The sequence below is a fragment of the Syngnathoides biaculeatus genome, chromosome 4 (genome assembly GCF_019802595.1).
Source record: "Syngnathoides biaculeatus isolate LvHL_M chromosome 4, ASM1980259v1, whole genome shotgun sequence".
Taxonomy (NCBI): domain Eukaryota; kingdom Metazoa; phylum Chordata; class Actinopteri; order Syngnathiformes; family Syngnathidae; genus Syngnathoides; species Syngnathoides biaculeatus.
This window is the reverse complement of record NC_084643.1, coordinates 4,686,371-4,705,727: the sequence shown is the minus strand read 5'-3', so window position 1 is coordinate 4,705,727 and position 19,357 is coordinate 4,686,371.

Genomic DNA, 19,357 nt, shown 5'->3' with positions numbered 1-19,357 from the left:
GTTTCACTGGAGCTCAAGCTAACAAGACTGCCAGGGTGTGCAGAACACGGCAGATGACTGACACCTCCTTGTTCATGTCTTTCTATCTCTGCCGGGTTGCCAGGTTTTCTTTCAAAAAGGCTACAAAATCCCCCTTTAGCGCAGCATTTAAATCTCCATCCATCCATCCACTTCCTTAGCCGCTTATCCTCACAAGGGTCGCGGGGAGTGCTGTACCCTATCCTAGCTGTCAACGGGCACTAGGCGGGGTACACCCTGAACCGGTTGCCAGTCAATCGCAGGGCACATTGAGACAAACAAACGCACTCACAATCACACCTACGGGCAATTTAGAGTGTCCGATTAATGTTGCACGTTTTTGGAATGTGGGAGGAAACCGGAGGGCCCAGAGGAAACCCACGCAGGCACGGGGAAGAACATGCAATCCCCACACAGGCGGGTCCGGGATTGAACCCGGGACCTCAGAACTGTGAGGCCAACGCTTTACCAACTGATCCCCCTTTAGCGCCGCATATAAATATAGTAAAATGAAAACAAAACTTACTTAACTTACTTAAATAACAATTCCATTAAAATACCAGGATGAAAAATGGAAAGACAGCTGGCCCTGATGACATACCGGTGGAGGTACGGAAGCGATTTGGAGAAGTGGATGTGGAGTTTTTGGCCAACTTATTCAAGAGAATACTAGCGGGAGAGAAGATGCCAGAAGAATGGAGGAAAAGTGTACTAGTTCCCATTTTGAAGAACCAAGACGATGTTCAGAACTGTGGAAACTACAGAGGAATAAAAATTATGAGCCACACAATGAAGTTATGGGAAAGAGTAGTGGAGCCTAATCGGGACAAGCCGAAAGGAAAACAAGAAGAAGTATATAAAAGTTAAATAAAAAAATGGTGTCCAAATAAATATTTAGATTTTCCTGACTTTGGTTACAGCTTCGCAGTTACAGTCGCCGCTCTGTGACCGTGCGAATGTGGAAAACGGTCGTCTCTCCCCACACGCGCCCTGCGACTGACTGGCGACCAGTCCTGGGTTCATCCCGCCTTTTGCCTGACAGCCGGGATACGTTGCGGCAACTCTGCGCAGGAAAAGCAGTTCAGAAAACGGACAGACGGTCACGGTTGTGTTTCCGTGATGTAGGGCGGGAGTCCCGGGAAAGGGCCTTTCATTTGAAAAACAACAACAACAAAAGGGGGAACAAGAATTATGGCGACACAAACACTAAATTAAGCGAGTCTGGGGAAAAACAAAAAACAAGGCTCAAGGTGACAAAGAAACTCGGGGAAACAAAACACTGACCACTTTGGAACTATTAACTTGTCAGAAATCAAATCTAAAAACTTCACTATAACTGAAGAATATGAACATATTTAGCCACGGCAACATTATGCACAGTTTGGACTTTTAATTCAGGGATTGTTTTTGCGAATAATTTGTGCATCTCTGGTGAGTTCGGCACATATTATTTCAATGTTTGCTGCTTTTTATTGTCAGGCGGAAACGCGGATGACTGCGGTGATAAATTCAAATTTTCAGCTCTGGTCCCGATTTGTGGAGTTTCCGTGTTCTCCGTGCCCTTGCTTGGGTTTTTCTCCCCCGGTATTCTGGAATCAGGTAACGGGGGTATTAAGAGGTGGATTAAGTCTGGTCGTTTCCAACTCAAGGCCCAGTTACGAATGCGTGACCTGCCATTGGTAATGCCAATTAGCCACTTACAGTAGCTTAACGGCTAATCTTCCAAACAGGATGAACTTTTTCTGTGGCTAAAAAAAAATAAACAAAAATATCAATCCTTATTAGAAATACCAACATCGTTAATTATGGACTATAAAAGGTGCTCCCGAGCTGCTTTGCACGACAGACAACTTTCATATAAACTGATATTTTGCCACCATGGACATAAAGCTCAACAAATTTTCAAAAGTACTTTTCACCACGACACTGAATGACAGCCGTTTGTCTTTTACTGCTATTTACAGTATCGGTCACTCACATTTGAAAAATGGACGGGTGTGGTCTGTCATGCCCGCAGATATAAAGTTACGGGTGTGGTCCACCAGTCACGCCCGCGGATATAAAGTTGCGGGCGTGTGTTGTTTGTAATTATGAGTGTACCCCTTTAAGAGCGGAGGGGGGCGGTGTCGGGTAAACGAGGAAGTAGAAGTAGGCTGAGCAGAGTTTGTTGTTAGAGACCGTGTGTTGTCAGGCTTTGGTTCACTGCACGGGATCGGTTTTCATGTGTGCTGAGAACGTGCGACAAGTGCGCAATTGCGCAGTGGCGCAGCTGAGAGTGAACATTAGTCAAGGCGACGTCTTTCAATCTTGATGTATTTCTACTCGTAAACAAATTCTACGCGCGGGATTTTTCGCGCTCGACTGCGCAGATTTGCGAGTGCGACGGCGCCCGTCAAATCACAGTGACTGCGGTATATGCAGTCGATTTTGTTTCGGTCACCGTCGGCTTGAGAAAATCTCGCTTCACGAAGATGGGATTTCGGAAATGGACGAAAAGTATTCAGTCCCTTTCGGGTAGTCTCGAAGGCTTTATTGCCCCATTTGCGAGCCTTTGTCATCGCATATTACGCTGACCACGAACTACCACGAAGCTTAATTAAACTTAATGTGTTTTCTAGTGGCGGCAAAGCGTTGGCCTCACAGTTCTGAGGTCCCGGGTTCGATTCCGGACCCGCCTGCGTGGAGTTTGCATGTTCTTCGCGCGCCTGCGTGGGTTCCCTCCGGGCTCTCCGGTTTCCTCCCACAAATCCAAGCAACCAGTTCAGGGTGTACCCCCGCCTCCTGGCCTTTGACAGCTGGGATAGGCTCCAGTACTCCCCCCGACCCTTGTGAGGATAAGCAGCTAAGGAAGTGGATGGATGGTGGATGTTTTGTAATTGCCAGAAAACTCACACTCTCACGGTGATGAAAACGTCATCTTTTCTTTACATGGCACATTTTGTTACTTGCAGTGTATGTCCTGTAAGGATAAAATGCTTATTGCGACAGTAAAGTTCAAGTCTATTTATCACACTTGTAGTCTGCCGGTGTAGATGTGTCTACTTTTTATTTGCAGCACCTTCTGCATTTGAGGTCACACGTTATCTTATCTATTTTTTTTTTTTTTAAACAAAATATGTTGCGCACTTTCACGTTCAAGGTTTGGAGAGCAGCTCGGCTGTGGAGAGAATTTCCAAAACTGTAGTCGAACGCTAAAGTCACAGTAAAGTTCAGTCCGGAAGAACTGGGATCGGGCACCGAAACGATTGCGGGTTCAAGACCGCCAAATGGACGCGCTTGCTAGCGAAATCTGATTACAGAGCGCTGCCAAGGTGCCGCTAAGCAAGGCAGCAACTGTCTGCTTTTGATATACTTCTTAATATGTGGAGTGAATGGACATTTGTGAACCTTAAATGTCAAATGGACTACAGGGAGTCCTCGGTCTACGACTGAGATCCGTTCCTAGAGTAACGTCTTAACTCGAATTTTGATTTAAGTATTGAATACTTTGGATAAAAAACAAATACATTGAAATAAACAACATGGCGTAGATGAGAAGAAGAAGGGGAGGCTGTGCTTAGCTAGTGCGAAGGAACCTGGTCCTGAATCCTCTCCATCCCGACAAGTATCAAAGAACCTTGTGTTGTGATCACTGAACCCGACATAGGACCGGAACCCTTCATCACATCCGCTAAAATACGGGCTTTGTCTTTAATAATTGTCACCACGGTCGACCGACTGAAACCTTGGTGGTCTTGGTGTCTCTCTTTGCTCCAATCTTTTTATGATCTTGAGCTTCGTTTCCACGGTAATGAGTTTTCTTATGGCTTCAGAAGCATTAGCCAGACAAAATGGCGGACGGGCGTTGTAAAGTCGAAACGTTTCAGGTCGAGACCGTCTTAACCCGAGGACTCCCTGGAATGGACAAATAAAGAACTTTTTGCAAGGATTCATACCATGGAAAATAGCGAGAAGAGAACTTAAGCGAGGTTTGGACATGTGAGTACCGGAGTAATCAGTCACAGTTTTTTTTTTTCGACCATTTTCATGCACAACTCACCCAAAAGAGTTCACCTATTTGGAAAGCAAATTATAGAGTGATAAGAAATAGCTCTCCTGCCAGCGCAGTTAATGCGGTTGTCTGCCGGGAGCCGCCGACTGACTCACTGTAGAAATGGAACATGGCAATCGAAGCGATAACATCAGACACGGTGACATTGAGCATCTCAGCTTTTGTTTCGATGGCTGGAATGGCGAAAATGGCAGAGTTGGCTTTTAAGACCACTGTACGCGTTTTATTTTTAAACTGCGCTTTTTTTTTTTTTTTCCTTTGGTCCATTTGCACAGTCTAATGAGACGCATTCCAAATCTCTGCCTTAAAATAATACCGAGGTGGTTTTATATTGTCTGCGGTGGTGCTTTACTGCATTACAATGATTGTACAGCTCTTGAGTCAGAACATTTTTTTTTTCTGTTCGGTTATTTTGTGGTCAGTATATAATCAATATAAGGGGATTTGTTGTTGGTATGTTTTTTTTTTTTTTAAATCATAACCAGTTGTATCAGTTTGTGGACAAGATTTAAATCGTAATATTTTGGAATGTGTGTTCGTGTCTGCGCATGCGTGAGTGCGTTTGTGTTTGTGTGTATTTTGGTGAACGCACGTGAATGGACTTTTCCGACCTGTCAATCACTCGTACAATGATAGCCAATCAGATAGCCGCATTGTCTTGACACGCCCCTGCCACCATATTGTCCCACAACCAATGCCAGTAGCTAGCGCTTGGAAAAGTTAATGTTACGAAGAAAATGGTCCTCAGCTGCGCTTGGGGAACGTCCAATTCTGATGAAAGCTATCCTGCTAGATTGATTCATTTTCCAAAGCCTAGAACACATTTGAGGAACTGTCTACGATGGATTAAGGCTCGCGGAAGAGCGCAACTACAACTAAATGTAGACAATATCAACAAACACAAGGTTGTATGTTCGAAGGTAAGTGAGGGAGAAGTATCTTCTCTAAGTTTGATTTAATTATTAGCAGTGTTTTATACATTGCAGGAGAACAACTTTCACTTTGTTAGTGTATCACTGACCTGCTGAATGAAGTGCGTAATGTTTTATGCCAAAGAGTCGGGTTAGCGATACGTAAATGCGCAATGTCATGCAAGAGAAATGTCGATTTGCCTGTTTGTATCGCATCGAACTTTTAAGACAGAGCGCTGGGTCCCATTACTTGCCAAGTCAAATAAATACACCCACTCACTTATAAAGACTATAATGATATTACTCGTGATCTTTTCAAGTAAAAAGTACTCACCCTGCTTGACATGCGCAGTACAATTCCACAATTGTATGCTGTTGGATTTCAATATCAAAGTTTTTCGCATTGATCACCAACGTTTCGCTGTGACTCTGACATTGCGTCCTGCTCCGTCCAAAATCTTAATTCCGTGTACACATCCTTGGGTGAAATAGTTGAGACCTCTCTGTAGAACTCTCTCGGGTCAGTCTGACGCATTTGGCAAAAGACATACCCCGATATTATCTGGAATACGCGATAGAGAATCCAGTTCAAACCTGTTATGCTCAGTCGCCGTTTTGGAAGATTGTGGGGAATGGCAACTGTAGCTAAGGGGGCGGAGTTTGAGATCGCCCGTCGGAAAGGTCCATTGAGGGTTCGGCTCGGTTGAGGGTAAGAAACAAACAAACGCGTGTGTGTGGCCAGATGCTTGTCACTTGTAACAGTTGGTATTAAACCTTCCTGTTTTTTGCCAGAAAAATAGCAAACAAGCTCGTTGAGAGGAAAAAAAAAAAGGTCTGTACGAACCCCAACATTTTTCTGCAAGTAATGAGATTACGGCGAGGTCTCATTCTTCGCCCGCTGTGGATTTCAATTTTAATCCCGACCCGTGCATCTGCCTCACGCCACTCAAAGCCACCTCCAGATGTTCGTCCGCCGCGCCGCCGCTGCACGCGGGATTTTCGAGAGGCGGATCGGGGCGATCATCCGCTCTGTTCGAGCGCAAATCTCCCGGTGTGTAAACTGTGCCTCTTCAATCAGGCCCATCGCTCTCATCCCCGACAGTCGCGGCAATTAAATCAATGCCTTGGAGCGACTGTACCGCGGCCCCCCCCCCCCGATCTTTAAAGACTATTTACACGCAGAGACAGTTTGCACGCGAGCGGCCAACGCTCGCGAGGATATCTAAGAGGACGCTGGCGCACTCCTCGATCAATTTTACGCAAAGAAGAGTTGACGGGGAAAAAAAAAACGCCGCTCTACCCGTGAGGGTTAGCGGATGTCTCGCGGATCATCAGCAGATTGAGGAGGCTATTAAACGTCGGCCTGTCCTTAAGGGATCTCGTGCTGACACAACAGAGATGACGCTGCATATTCCGGCAGCATTAATTCATGGTTTGCTTGTTGTCTGCGCCGTCGCCCTTAGTGCTGTCACCTACAATTACTCTTCTCCGCGTGGTGACTCAGAGATGGTCTCCAACTTAGAGAGGCACTTTAAAAATCGCCAGCGCGCAAGTGGCGATATTACTCACGCTGAATAAAGCAGACAGGGCGGGACGGCGGCATCCTAAAATGTATATGTTTACGGGGGTGGCGAAAGGATTTGTTGGTTTATTCGCAGGGACGGCGCACCGAAAGGCCTGGCGTCCCCCTGCATTTGCAAATAAATGCAAAAGCGTCCTTTGTGTTATCCCGGCGCGCTCCGAGACAAATGTGTGCGTTGGTAGAGGTCAAAAGTGGCGGTTCAATCAAGCAAGGGATGCGACTGTGGGCCGACCAACACGGCGGCAGGCTCTCATCCACCCCCACCCCCACCCCCGCCCCCCTACTCACAATTTAGCGTCGTTGTGTGTTGGCCGGCGTGCAATCGCCACTGGTTTATCTCCCACTCAGATGCAATGGCAAGTAAATAGATGATAATGGACTCATTGTGCTAAATCTCGTCTCTCGAGGGAACACGTTGGCGGAGGAATGAAGCTGGGGGGGGGGGGGGTTTAGTGAGGTCGGGGGCAGCGGCATCACTTTGAGACCGCGGTGAAATTTTTCCTCTGATGGGTCCGTTTCATGTCGATATCTGACGAATGTTTGTTTTTTTGCGCAGTCTCCAACAATTAATTCTGTCGGATCGCTCCTTTATCTCCCGCCCTGGAACGTTTGCAAGCGTCAAGTCGCTTGATGAGATATACGCGTGGATCACCTGTTTGTATTCTTGAAGGGAGGTTTTCCCCAAGGGACTCCGAAGAGAACCTCGTGAGAAATGTAGCGGGTGCAATGTCTGGGCAGAGCCGGCGCAGTACGGGGTTTTTCCTGGGAAATGAGGTTGTCGTGTTTTTGCAGTGCGACAAGGGGCAAACTTACAAGATGGTGGAGGCCTTCTTTCGGTTCACCAACAAATAGTTACAGTATTTCCTTTTGAGTTCAACATCGCTTCTTAATAGATTCCGTGGCGCCAGGAAGTCCATGCCGTCGCCGACTGTTGTGCGGTTTCGGGTTTCTCGAGAGTACCGAAATCAAGCCACCCACGTCTTTTGGTAACGTTCGTGACAACAACAACGAATCGCTTGTGTGTATTATTAGAACAAAACGGGGGGACACGTGTGCTGGTGGTCACCGGCGCTCAGAAGAGGACCTTAATTTCTCGCTTGAGGTGAGTTCACGTACTTTTAATACGATACGGCTCACGAGGATGCAACAAAACGTCGTGTAGCCTAGCAAGCTAGTGCTAGCACAAACAGCTGTACTTGCAAGAAAAAAATATCGCATAGGTGAATAGATTAATTACTGTCTATAATTCCTGCCGTCTAATAGAAGACTGTTTTTTTTTTGTTCTGACTGTCACTATGCCTCAGTGACATACATGGATGAACAGATACATATTTTTTTTTAAATAAATGTATCTTTGAAGCAGTTAAGTCAGGACCTACACGAGTAGATACAGTAAATGATCCAAGCCATTGCTCTATCTCGTCCGGTGATCGGTTATTGTTTTTTTGTTTTGTTTTGTTTTTTGTTTTTTTTTTGTTTTTTATAACTCTCCCATCAGTGATCGGCCCCCGGAAATCCCGAGTGTTTAAAGGATTGTGTAAACTTTTAGTGTGCGCTTTGCAGTGCCCCATCGCCATTCAGATCAGCACTTTGTAGGTCTCGCGCATCGATTACAACTGCCGTGTTTTCAAAACCGACTGCCACCATTGATTTGACATTCACTTTCTCATTCGCTGCCGCGATATTGCAATTAAGTTACTTTCTCATGTCAAACAGTTAATAATCATGTCGTGTTCGCTGACCCCTGCATCGATCCGCGATCTCCCCGTCGAGCCGACGGCCCCGCCCTCCGCCGCGATCCCCAATATCTGAAAAGATGCAACGTGGAACCGTCGCAATCAAATCACAGCTCACGATCGTGAAGTTATTTATTTTGGGTGTAATTATGACGGGCACGTCAAATGTACAATCAATCGGAATAATATCTGGACCTCCGACTGTTTAAAACACCCCCAAGCGAGCGTGTTTTTCGTCGTTTCTCTCGAGTGCCACTGAAGGGCGTTCATGACCACTTCTCATATTAAGGTCAAGATGGAATTCAAGCTGTCATTTTCGACAAACTGAGACCATATCGTATACATTTTTCCTTCAAACGTTGCTACGCAACGCTTGATAGGCGTACAATGTGATTCCGGTACCTACTGCTTTTTCTCTGTGACCGTAATGGAAAATGTATTGCTACACTTTTATGATTGTTGTTCCCCGAATGCTGCTAAACACAAAAGAGCCATGAAATGCTCTCCGACCAGCGCGTGGTTATTTCATCACAACAAAAAAATAGTAATAAAATAAAAGAATACCGACGAGCAATTCTTTCAGATCAAGAATACAAAGCAAGAAAAAGTGGGATTGCAGTTTAATTCCGTGCTTGGGAAAGGAGGCGAAGTTCGATATTAATTCCGCTCACATATGCCCAAGTTTTAACAAATGCACACCAGCTGGTTATTTGCAAAAATAAATACATAAATAAAAAAAAAAAAACCTTGGCTTGCCGTCGCATTGAAGAAAGTGTAGTTTATATGGATGGTTGCATCACTGCTCCTTGCAGCAACAGCACTGATAGTTAATCAATAAGCCTGTGGAGAAGCATTAATAGCTTGCTCTTGCGTGTACAAAATGCGCCAGTTTGGTTTTTTTGCACTTCAGCCAAATGGTCATCATCGGTCATGTTTGTCATAACATGAGCTTCTCCAATCTGCTTGCGTCACAGTTCCTCCAAACTTCAAATTTATGAACTCAATATCTTGTTGCAATGTTATCATAAACATGATCATCCATCATGTTCATTTGAAGAGAGACTTACCAGGTCGCCGAAGTCACTGGGTAGTTGTCGGGTCGATTTTTAAAGCTACATGCTCGAGCAAAGGAGCTGCGGCACGGCATGCGCAAATCTGGTGTGGCGGAGAAATATGTTAGAATGGTACAGGACATGTATGAGGGCAGCAGAACGGCGGTGAGACGTGCCGTAGGTGTGTCAGGAGAATTTAAGGTGGAGGTGGGACTGCATCACGGATCCGCGCTGAGCCCCTTCCTGTTTGCGGGAGTAATGGATAGGCAGACAGACGGGGTTAGGCTGGAATCCCCTTGGGCCATGATGTTCGCAGATGATATTGTGATGTGGAGTGAAAGCAGGGAGCAGGCGGAGGAACGATTAGAAAGATGGAGGCACGCACTGGAAAGGAGAGGAATGAAGATTAGCCGAAGTAAAACAGAATATATGTGCGGGAATGTGAGGGGCGGAGGAGGAAGAGTGAAGCTCCAGGGAGAAGAGATAGCCAGGGTGGATGACTTCAAATACTTGGGGTCAACAATACAGAGCAATGGTGAGTGTGGTAAGGAAGTGAAGAAACGGGTCCAAGCGGAGTGGAACAGTTGGCGCAAGGTGTCTGGTGTGTTATGTGACAGAAGAGTCTCTGCTAGGATGAAGGGCAAAGTTTACAAAACAGTGGTGAGATGTGCTGTAGGTGTGTCAGAAGAATTCAAGGTAGAGGTTTGGACTGCATCAGGGACCTGCGCAAAGCCCCTTCCTGTTAGCGGTAGATAAGAGATAGCGAGGGTGGACGATTTCAAATACTTGGGGTCGACAATACAGAGCAATGGTGAGTGTGGTGAGGAAGTGAAGAAACGGGTCTGGAAGGTGTCTGGTGTTCTATGTGACAGAAGAGTCTCCGACAGTGAAGGGCAAAGTTTATAAAACAGTGGTGAGGCCGGCCACGATGTACGGATTAGAGACGGTGGCACTGGAAGCAGAACTGGAGGTGGCAGAAATGAAGATGTTGAGGTTCTCGCTCGGAGTGAGCAGGTTGGATAGGATTAAAAATGAGTTGGATGTTTTGGAGACGAGGTTCGAGAGAGCAGACTTCGATGGTTTGGACATGTCCAGAGACGAGAGAGTGAGTATTTTGGTAGAAGGGTGCTGAGGATGGAGCCCGAAGAAAAGGTTGAGGGAGGACATGAAGACCGTGGGTGTTAGAGAGGAAGATGCACGAGATAGGCTTAGATGGAAAAAGATGACACACTGTGGCGACCCCTAACGGGACAAGCCGAAAGAACGAGAAAAAAAAAAGGCTTGAGCAAAGTAGAAAGATGTGATTTATTGACTTTATTATTCACTGCGACATCATTCCCATTTTTATTTTGAGATGATAAGGACCGTCTGGATGAATGGAAATGCCGCGAGTTAAAAAAGACGCCGTAAATCAAGATCCGCCGACAAGCGGGGGGACCCTGACTTATTTTCAGCGTGACCTTCCGAGAGGCTGCGCGGCGGGACAAGTATCGGGACTGATAAGCTTCTCTCGGCTCCATTAACACACATTAAAAAAAAAGAGAGAGGAGTCACGGCGTTTTGCATTAACATTCAATTTAAATCGTGGCGTCATAGCGAGGCGAGGGTGTTTTGTCCTCGTCCTCCCTCTCTCAGCGCCGGCCTCGACTGTGAAACCTGATTAGGCCCCTTTCAGGCAGCGCATGGCAGCAGCGTGACATATGGGGTTCTAGTGTAACGAACAGTAATGAAATGTGCTCAGATACTCTTACAGGGGTGGTCAAGGGAGTGAGAAGGGAGGGGGGCAAAGGGGGGGGGGCTACTAATAAAGGCTCGGCGGGCTGCGGGAGGAAAAAGCAGGCGGAACAGAATCCAAGCAGGTAGCGGCGCTCCTCATCTATGAAACCCAGTCATGGCTGCAGGTATTAATAATTCAGCGGACTCTTTGAAAACTACCACAAAATAGATCCTCAATAATTTAGCGGGCGCAACGCGTTAATTCGACATATCTATAATGAATGAGATTATCCCGAGCGTCCGACTCGGATCCCGAGCAGTCGCGCGCCCGGTAATCAATTGACAAACATAATTCATTGTGGGTTTTTAAAACGCCGGTTCCGCCCGAGACGGCGGAATCCGACCTCGGCTTTAATTGTTATTCCGGAAGCGTCTCAGTGTCACCGCCGCTTCCGGGGGCTCGTATTACCGGAGACCTACATCTTTTCGGTCACTATGAAAAAATAATGATTCGTTCGGCGAGTTCCATTTGATCCCTTCGACTCTGCCGACTGTTGTTTCTCACTTAAAGCCTCCCGACGCCCGTTCGGGATGTTTTCGGCGCGAAAGTCTGCGGTTTGATACAGTCGTCGTCTTCGGACGGGCGGAGAACTCTGGTCTTCCTGGGCGCGATCCATATTTCTCCGGCCGCGCGGCGTCTTTGTCCGGCGCGGCGCAATGAAGCTGTCCTCGCCGCGAAGGCCAGAAGCGTTAACAAAACAAAAACAACAACAACAACAAAAAAAAACAACGAAAAGAATTACAGACACGAGACGCGTTCTTTCGAGTGGCTTTCTTCCAATCCCTCACAGCTGCCAAACTGTCTGAGCGCTCCTCCTCTTCTCTTCTGCCTGCTTTTGTATTATTAATGCCTGCAGTGTGAATGATGACTGACAGCGGAGACAAAGAAAGATGGGAGTGTTTGTGTGTGTGCGTGTGGCTTTTTGGAAAAAAATAAAAAAAAGATATGAAAACACCACTCAAAATGCCCAGTAAACCAAATTATGGCGGATTCCATCAATTTAGGATAAGGGAGATATTTGTCTAAAGACACTACATGATGTATATTATACATATGTATATATTTATTGTTCATTTTTCTTTCTAAATTATCTTTTCAACATGTAAAAAGGGGCAAAAATGTCACGCCGAGCTCCCCCCCGAGGCTGCGTTCTTTCAACACATCCGCGCGCCGCCGCTAGCTTGGATTACGGCAAACAACAAAATATGCTACATTAATTATGCAGATGACAGACAAATTTGCATAGCCATCTCTAAAGAGGACCGTAATCCCATTCAACTGCCGAACAACTGCGGCAAATGAAACAGCGATTAAATGTGCCAGATTTTTTTTTTTTTTCTCTCTCTCACTCAAACAAAAACCGAGAACTGAAGCCATTTTCTCCGGAGCTAAGAAAAGTGATTATAAATCAATGGCGTGCCGTAGTCTGCCAATGTATTAAAAAAAATAATAATAAATTCATTCAAAAAAACAAACTACGAACAAGAACGCCAGCCAGAAATCTGGTCCTCGACTTCAATTTAAGACATTTTCAGGCGCCATCATTTGACGATTACGACTTGTCTCTCAATGGGATTAAGAAAAGATCATACATGTATTTTTAATCAGCAGGCTCAACTGCGGCGCTTTTGGTGTCTTGACAAGACGAAAGATTGCGGCTGCAACACTAACGATCAGATCAATCCAGCTCTGATTGGGTTCGGGGAGCTTAATGGAAAAATAGATATGTCCATCCATTTTCTGAGCCACTTATCCTCACGAGGGGTCGCTGGGAGTGCTGGAGCCTTTCCCCGGCTGTCGTGGGGCACCCTGAAGTGGTTGCCAGACAATCGCAATCACACACCTAGGGGCAATTTAGAGTGTCCAATTAAATTTTGTGTGTTTTGGGGATGTGGGAGGAAAACCGGAGTGCCCGGAGAAAACTCACGCAGGCAAGGGAAGAACATGCAAACTCCACAAAAGGGGGGGCCAGGATCTGAAGCCGGTCCTCAGAACCGTGAGGCCAATGCACTCTCGTTTTAGGAAGATTACCGGCCTACAGAGCACACCTGGTTACAAGCCTCACCGAGTACATTTGTTAGGGAAATACCATTTGGTACATACATATGCCGCACCTCTGTAAAAGCCGCAGGTATGCCTACATTGAAACACGAGATATTTACACAGAAAGACGGTACAGAGAAAGAGTTTAACGCTAGTGCTTACGCTAGCGGTAACAGGCCCGGTGTGATGGTCTGAGCGCTCCCCTGCTATAAATTTTCAATAGAAATTCTATAGAAATCTATCGAATTCTATAGAATTTGTACGGAACAACTTGTTGTATAGAACTTTGGCTATGATTTTCTATATAATTTCTACAGAACAATAGAATTTCTGTAGAAATTCTATAGGTCTTGGGTCCTTAAGTTCTATAGTTCTTTAGAAATTCTTTAGAAATGTTCTATCGAAATTGTTTAGCAGGGTCCCGGTCTGAAAAGTCTTCTTGTGATTATTTACGCGAGTATATTAATGCGCATGCGCATATTTTTTGTAAACTTCTGGCCAGTCTGAAACATCCCCATCCATGCTTCAACGTGTGCCATTCAAGAACACGTCGCCGAGTGTTCATGTCCGCTACGGACGTCTCAGAAAGACGAACACAGCGAACGTACAGATGTGTGTATACTTTTAATGTAAGGCTATGTTAGGTTAGGGTTACGGTTAGGATATAAAGTTGGACCCTACGAGTGTTTACGGATTGAGGAAAAGATGATGAGTTAACAGCAAATGGATTTATTAAAAAGGAATGTGCAATACAGACATCCGGGTCTTAGTTAGGCGTCTGCAGCACACGAGACGTGTGTCTCCTGACAAGATGGGCTAAGAGGAAGACAAAAGCTGCCCGGTAACACAAGGTTTTTATATGTATGGGTCCATGGTAGAAGTGGCTGCCGCCCCCAAGTCCGGTTTTCAGCTGGGATAGTAACTTTCCGCTCCTCACCTGGTGTTGTTCGTCTCCACAGCAACGCCTGGGCGAGGAGGGTGTCACCAGATGGTTTCTGCGTACAAAAATCACGGACAACCGCCACGCTGCACAACACATTCTTGTATGATTAGCAAATAGACAGCATCTTATCTGTTCATTAAATGTATAAGGTATGAATAATGAAAGTACAATAAAAGTAAAATAGTTTTCACAACTTTTCAGCACGGGGGAGGACTCAGACCGTCACACTGGTTAAAATGAAACATACCGGTAAATATCACTAAGACACGCCAGTAACACAGCAGCAACACGCTAGCATAGCGCTAACAGGGCCGGTAAAAGTCACATGGTAGAAGTGGCTGCCGCCCCCAAGTCTGGTCTTCAGCTCACCTGGTGTTGTCCGTCTCCACGGCAACGCCTGAGAGAGGAGGATGTCACCAGATGGTTTCCGCGTACAAAGATCACGGACAACCGTCACGCTGCACAACACGTTCTCGTATGATTAGAAAATAGACAACACCTTATCTGTTGATTAAATCTATAAGATCATATTCAAGCAATTAATGAAAGTACAATAAAAGTAAAATAGTCTTCAGGACTTTTCCGCACGGGGCAGCGCTCGGACCGTCACACCGGTTAAAATGAAACTTACAGGTAAATATCACTAAAACACGCCAGCAACACGCTATCACAGCACTAACAGGGCCGGTAAAAGTCACTTCCTCGGCACATATATTCCGCCGGCTCTCATTCTCACCTTTTCCGCTCGAGATCCCCCTTGCGGCCGCTAGAAAAAATGCACAAATTAGCCGCATGGCCGCATAAACCGCAGGGTTGAAAGCACGTGGGGGAAAAAGCACGGCTCGTAGACCGGAAATTACGGTAATTGTTCCGACATTTTTACACCCAAAACCAATGTGCTGAACGCATTTGCTATTCCCGTGCGTGTAACAGCAAAAGGACTTATTTTGTGCGCTCACTGAAGTGTTTGTTTATTACTGAGCAGGAGCAGGAGGGGGAACATAAAAAACCTCAATCTGGTAATTGGGGTTTGTGTCATCAGGAAATTGCAGGGTATCAAATTGTTTTTAAAGCACTGCCAACAACACCAGCCCTGCGGTGCTAATAATACATCAGTGAAAGACTTTCACAGGCACATCCACACACCCACGTGTGTACTCGAAGCCCACACACACACACACACACACACTAGGCGAGAAGAAATTTAGGTGAATAGTTGTCTGCCTTAATTTGTCGACGCAATTTTCAAGATTTTGGAAGCGGGACGTGTCGGGACAACGTGGTAAACCGGAGCCTCGGGGGACAAAATCCAGCGTTACGTCAGGCTCCGGTTTCCGTGAGTGCACGCCTGCCTTTTCGTCTCCAATTTTAATTTTTCTTTTAAACAGAAAGAAATAATGTCGATTTTTACGCAGCTGTCAAATCGCACCTCCGTAGGACACTGTTCTCCGCTGAGCGTACCCAGGAGAGTTGACCCACTTTCTGATACAATTTGTCTCAGTGACATATTCCGTCACGTCTGTTTTATTCCGCCAGTCACCATAAATTACCTCAGATGACCTCGAACGGAAGCAATCGTCAACTTTGGTGTTTCGTCAATGTTGACTCGCTTCCAGCGCAATTACAGTCGGCGCGGATCGACGGGATTCGGCTTAGCGTAGACATTTTTTTTTTGCCCGGCGTCTGTACGAGTCGACTCGTGAAAAGTGGCTCGGTCACGATACTCATTTTTGATAAAAGAATAGATAAGCACGAGCTTCAGCAGTAGAATCTTTTCTAGTGGGATTCCATGGACCTACAAATAAAATGACTGTAATTAATAATTTGTGCCGTCCTCACGACACGTTTACTGTGTGAAGCTAGACAGCCGGCGAACTTATAAAGAAACTCCGTACGCAAGGCGTTCTGTTCTTGCTTTTATGGAGGTCTCTTGTGGTGAATGAATTAATAAATGTAACTGAAAGATACAGAAAAATATACATTACACTGTGCACTGTGTGCCATTGTGAAAAGTACAGGTAGCTAGCTTATTTATGCTAAACACAACATAGCTAAATCACGCGTTTCCATCGAGCTTTCAAATAAAATATAATTGTGAATGCAAACTAATGTATGTGAACATACAATACTTACAAAGACAAAAGTTTCCCAAAGGGTCAGACGTTTAGAACATATTCAGCGTAGTTATGATTTGTTCTCGGACTTAATGTTCACCATGCTAAAATTTCACCGGAGAAACGTCAAAGATCCTCTATTGACGTACAGAGGACGTATAGAAACTAAATGATCCTCACAGGTCAACAGGTGTCATTCTCACGCGTTTTCTTTTCAAACATTTTAACGCATCGCATCATGAAATCTATTTTTTAACTAACATATTTATCATGTGATATATACAAATTTTTTAACTAAAGGCATTACAATTTTCCATATGATCATCTGCCTTTTCCTGATCTGCGTGTTCGGTTGCGACGAGTACTGTGATGGAAACGGAAAAGGGGCTTGAATCGTGAATCCGGCGGCGCTCCGCTAGCTAGCTCTGGTGGCGGGCCGCGAGCTAGCTCCGGCGGCGAGCGACTGGTCGCATCATCTGCAACTTTTTATTGAATTTAAATGAACAGGACTAGGCGGTACGTTGGCGCAGCTGTAAAGCGTTGACCTCACCGTTCTGAGGTGAAGGGTTCGATCCCGGCCCCACTTGTGTGGAGTTTGCATGTCCTCACCGTGCTTGCGTGGGTTTTCTCCAGGCACTCCGGTGTCCTCCCACATCCCAAAAACATGCAACATTAATCAGACACTCTAAATTGCCCCTAGGTGTGATTGTGATTGTGAGTGCGACTGTCATCTGTCTCCATGTGCCCTGTGATTGGCTGGCGAACAATCCAAGGTGTACCCTTGCCTTTCACCCAAATTGCCCCCCCTGAGTAGTGGAGGAAAATGATGGATGGAGGACTGATTGCCAAACTCGATTCATTGCAAAAGACCTTTTCTTGTGCAGAATTTGTCGAGAAAGTATTGCTCCGTCTTAAATGTTGAAGGCAGATGGAGTCTGACCTTGGTGTAGCAGAAGACGGCGTATTCATATAAATAAGCTCGTAATTGTTGTAGTCGTCCGTGTGTCTGTGCGTGACGGATCTTGAAATGTAATCTATATGTTTCTGTACTGTAAGAAGAAAATCAATGGTCAACGTGTGCTCATTACTGTCCAGTAAATACGAAGAGATATGTGTATGGTTTTTAATGGAATGAAAAGCTGGTCAGTCACCACGGGCGCACGTTCAATTCCGGAGGAAAAACTGCCACCGCAAGTACAGACCAAGAGAAATCGATTTAAAATGGGACTTGGGCACCGATGGACCCGCAAACGGGCGTGAAAGGCAAAAAGATGAATGTGAGTTATCGTCGTCGGGGTCAAATTCAATTTTTTACATTTTTTATGAGAGGAGACATAAGATATTGCTATTTCTGCGCCGCCTCGTTTAGTCTGGAAGCAGAATCGGCTCAGTCCAAAATCCAGAGAACACATCACACGTTCTACATCACTGATCAATCCCAACCCAAGATGAAATATGATTCCGCACAGTCGTTTTCACAAAAATAAAGAGCGTCAAAGCTACCTTTTTTCCTCCTTCCGCCTTTTCTCATTTTCCAGGATACCCGACTGGGGGGGAAGAGACATCCACACAATACAGAGGTCAATTTTTCGGAAAGCTTTTTGTTATCCGCGGGGTTCATGCAAATGGGCTTCCGCTCGGATATCGCCGCACGACTCCAGAATCTCATATTCAGCCCTCAGCTCTGCTCAGTTAAGGTGGCTTTTCGCCCTCACGGTTGCATCTGCAGCATCTGTATGTTCATAAAAATCAAAAATAAGATACCATTTGCAGGAGATTAAGAAAAAAAAAAAAAACATCAAACGCATTTTACAGTGTGACGATTGCGCCAGCTTCAATCAAACCGTAATTAGCTTCCCACTCGAGCCCGCGAGACTCCAAGGAAACCTTTGTGCTGTCACATTAGCCGGCCGCGCGAGCGCTGAGTCACCTTTAGCGTATTACTCCGCTCGGTAGAGAGGCCGGCTAAAGTGACGCTCTCTGCCGAAGTCTCATTACCGGCAGGACGTGCCGGGGAACGACGTCCCCGGCAGCCTTAAAAGCGGGCGCCGAAGAATCCTTCTCAAACAAAGGCGGGCGTGCGGCGAGAGCATCAAAAGCGCTCATCTGCATATGAATTGTTAGCGAGACGTGCTCATTAGCATTCCGCTGAAGTGGGGGGGGGGGGGGGGAGCACAAGTAAATAAGACTCGTTTTCCAAGACGTTCCAGACAAATTTTGCATGTCGTCGGTATAAAAGACACCCCTGTATGTCGTCGGTATGAAAGGCAAACGCGTTAAATGTTTTCACTGGCGCACAATGCGAGTAAAGCAAATGCAACTGTCTGATCTTCACTCGTCCGTTGGTTCGCGTCACGCGGCGCGACCCGGGCCCAACGACGGTTCGATTCCTGCCTGAAGACCGCGTCATGTCGACCGCGGATAAAGACAGAAGGTCTACGGGGAACGCGGCGCGTGCAGTTAACGGCGGCGGATTCATCTTGCGGGTCGTCCACGCGGCGAGATTCGAGACAGTCGGCGAACCCGGGGAAAGCCGATTATGCATCTATCACAGAAGTGACATGATAGAGCTGAAAGTAATAATAATAGTAATAAAAAAAAATAGACACGCCTTTGATTGAAAAATCCCGTATCAACTGTTTACTAATTCATTATTGTGTCACAATATTGTGTTGTATGCATGGAAAAAAAATTATATTTTCTTGCTGACTCATGAATGCGTGACACCTAATTTGAAGATGATCGGTATACTAGAACCAAAAAAGTACCGTAATTTCCGGCCTATAAGCTGCGACATTTTTATACAGGCTTTGAACCCGGCGATGCGGCTAATTTATGCATTTTTTTTTAACGGCCGCAAGGGGGCACTCGAGTGGAAAAGGTAAGAGCGAGACCGGTGGAATATCTGTGCCGAGGAAGTGGCTTTTTACCGGTCCGGCCCTGTTAGCGCCGCACTAGCGTGTGATTTTTATCGGTATGTTTGTTTTTAACTGGCCCTGTTAGCGCCACGCTAACGCTAGCGTGTTGCTGCTGTTTTACTCCCGCCTCAGTGAATATAATATTTAGGTATGTTTTTTTTTTTTTTTTTTTTTAACCAGTGTGACGGTCTGAGCGCTCCCGGTGCTGAAAA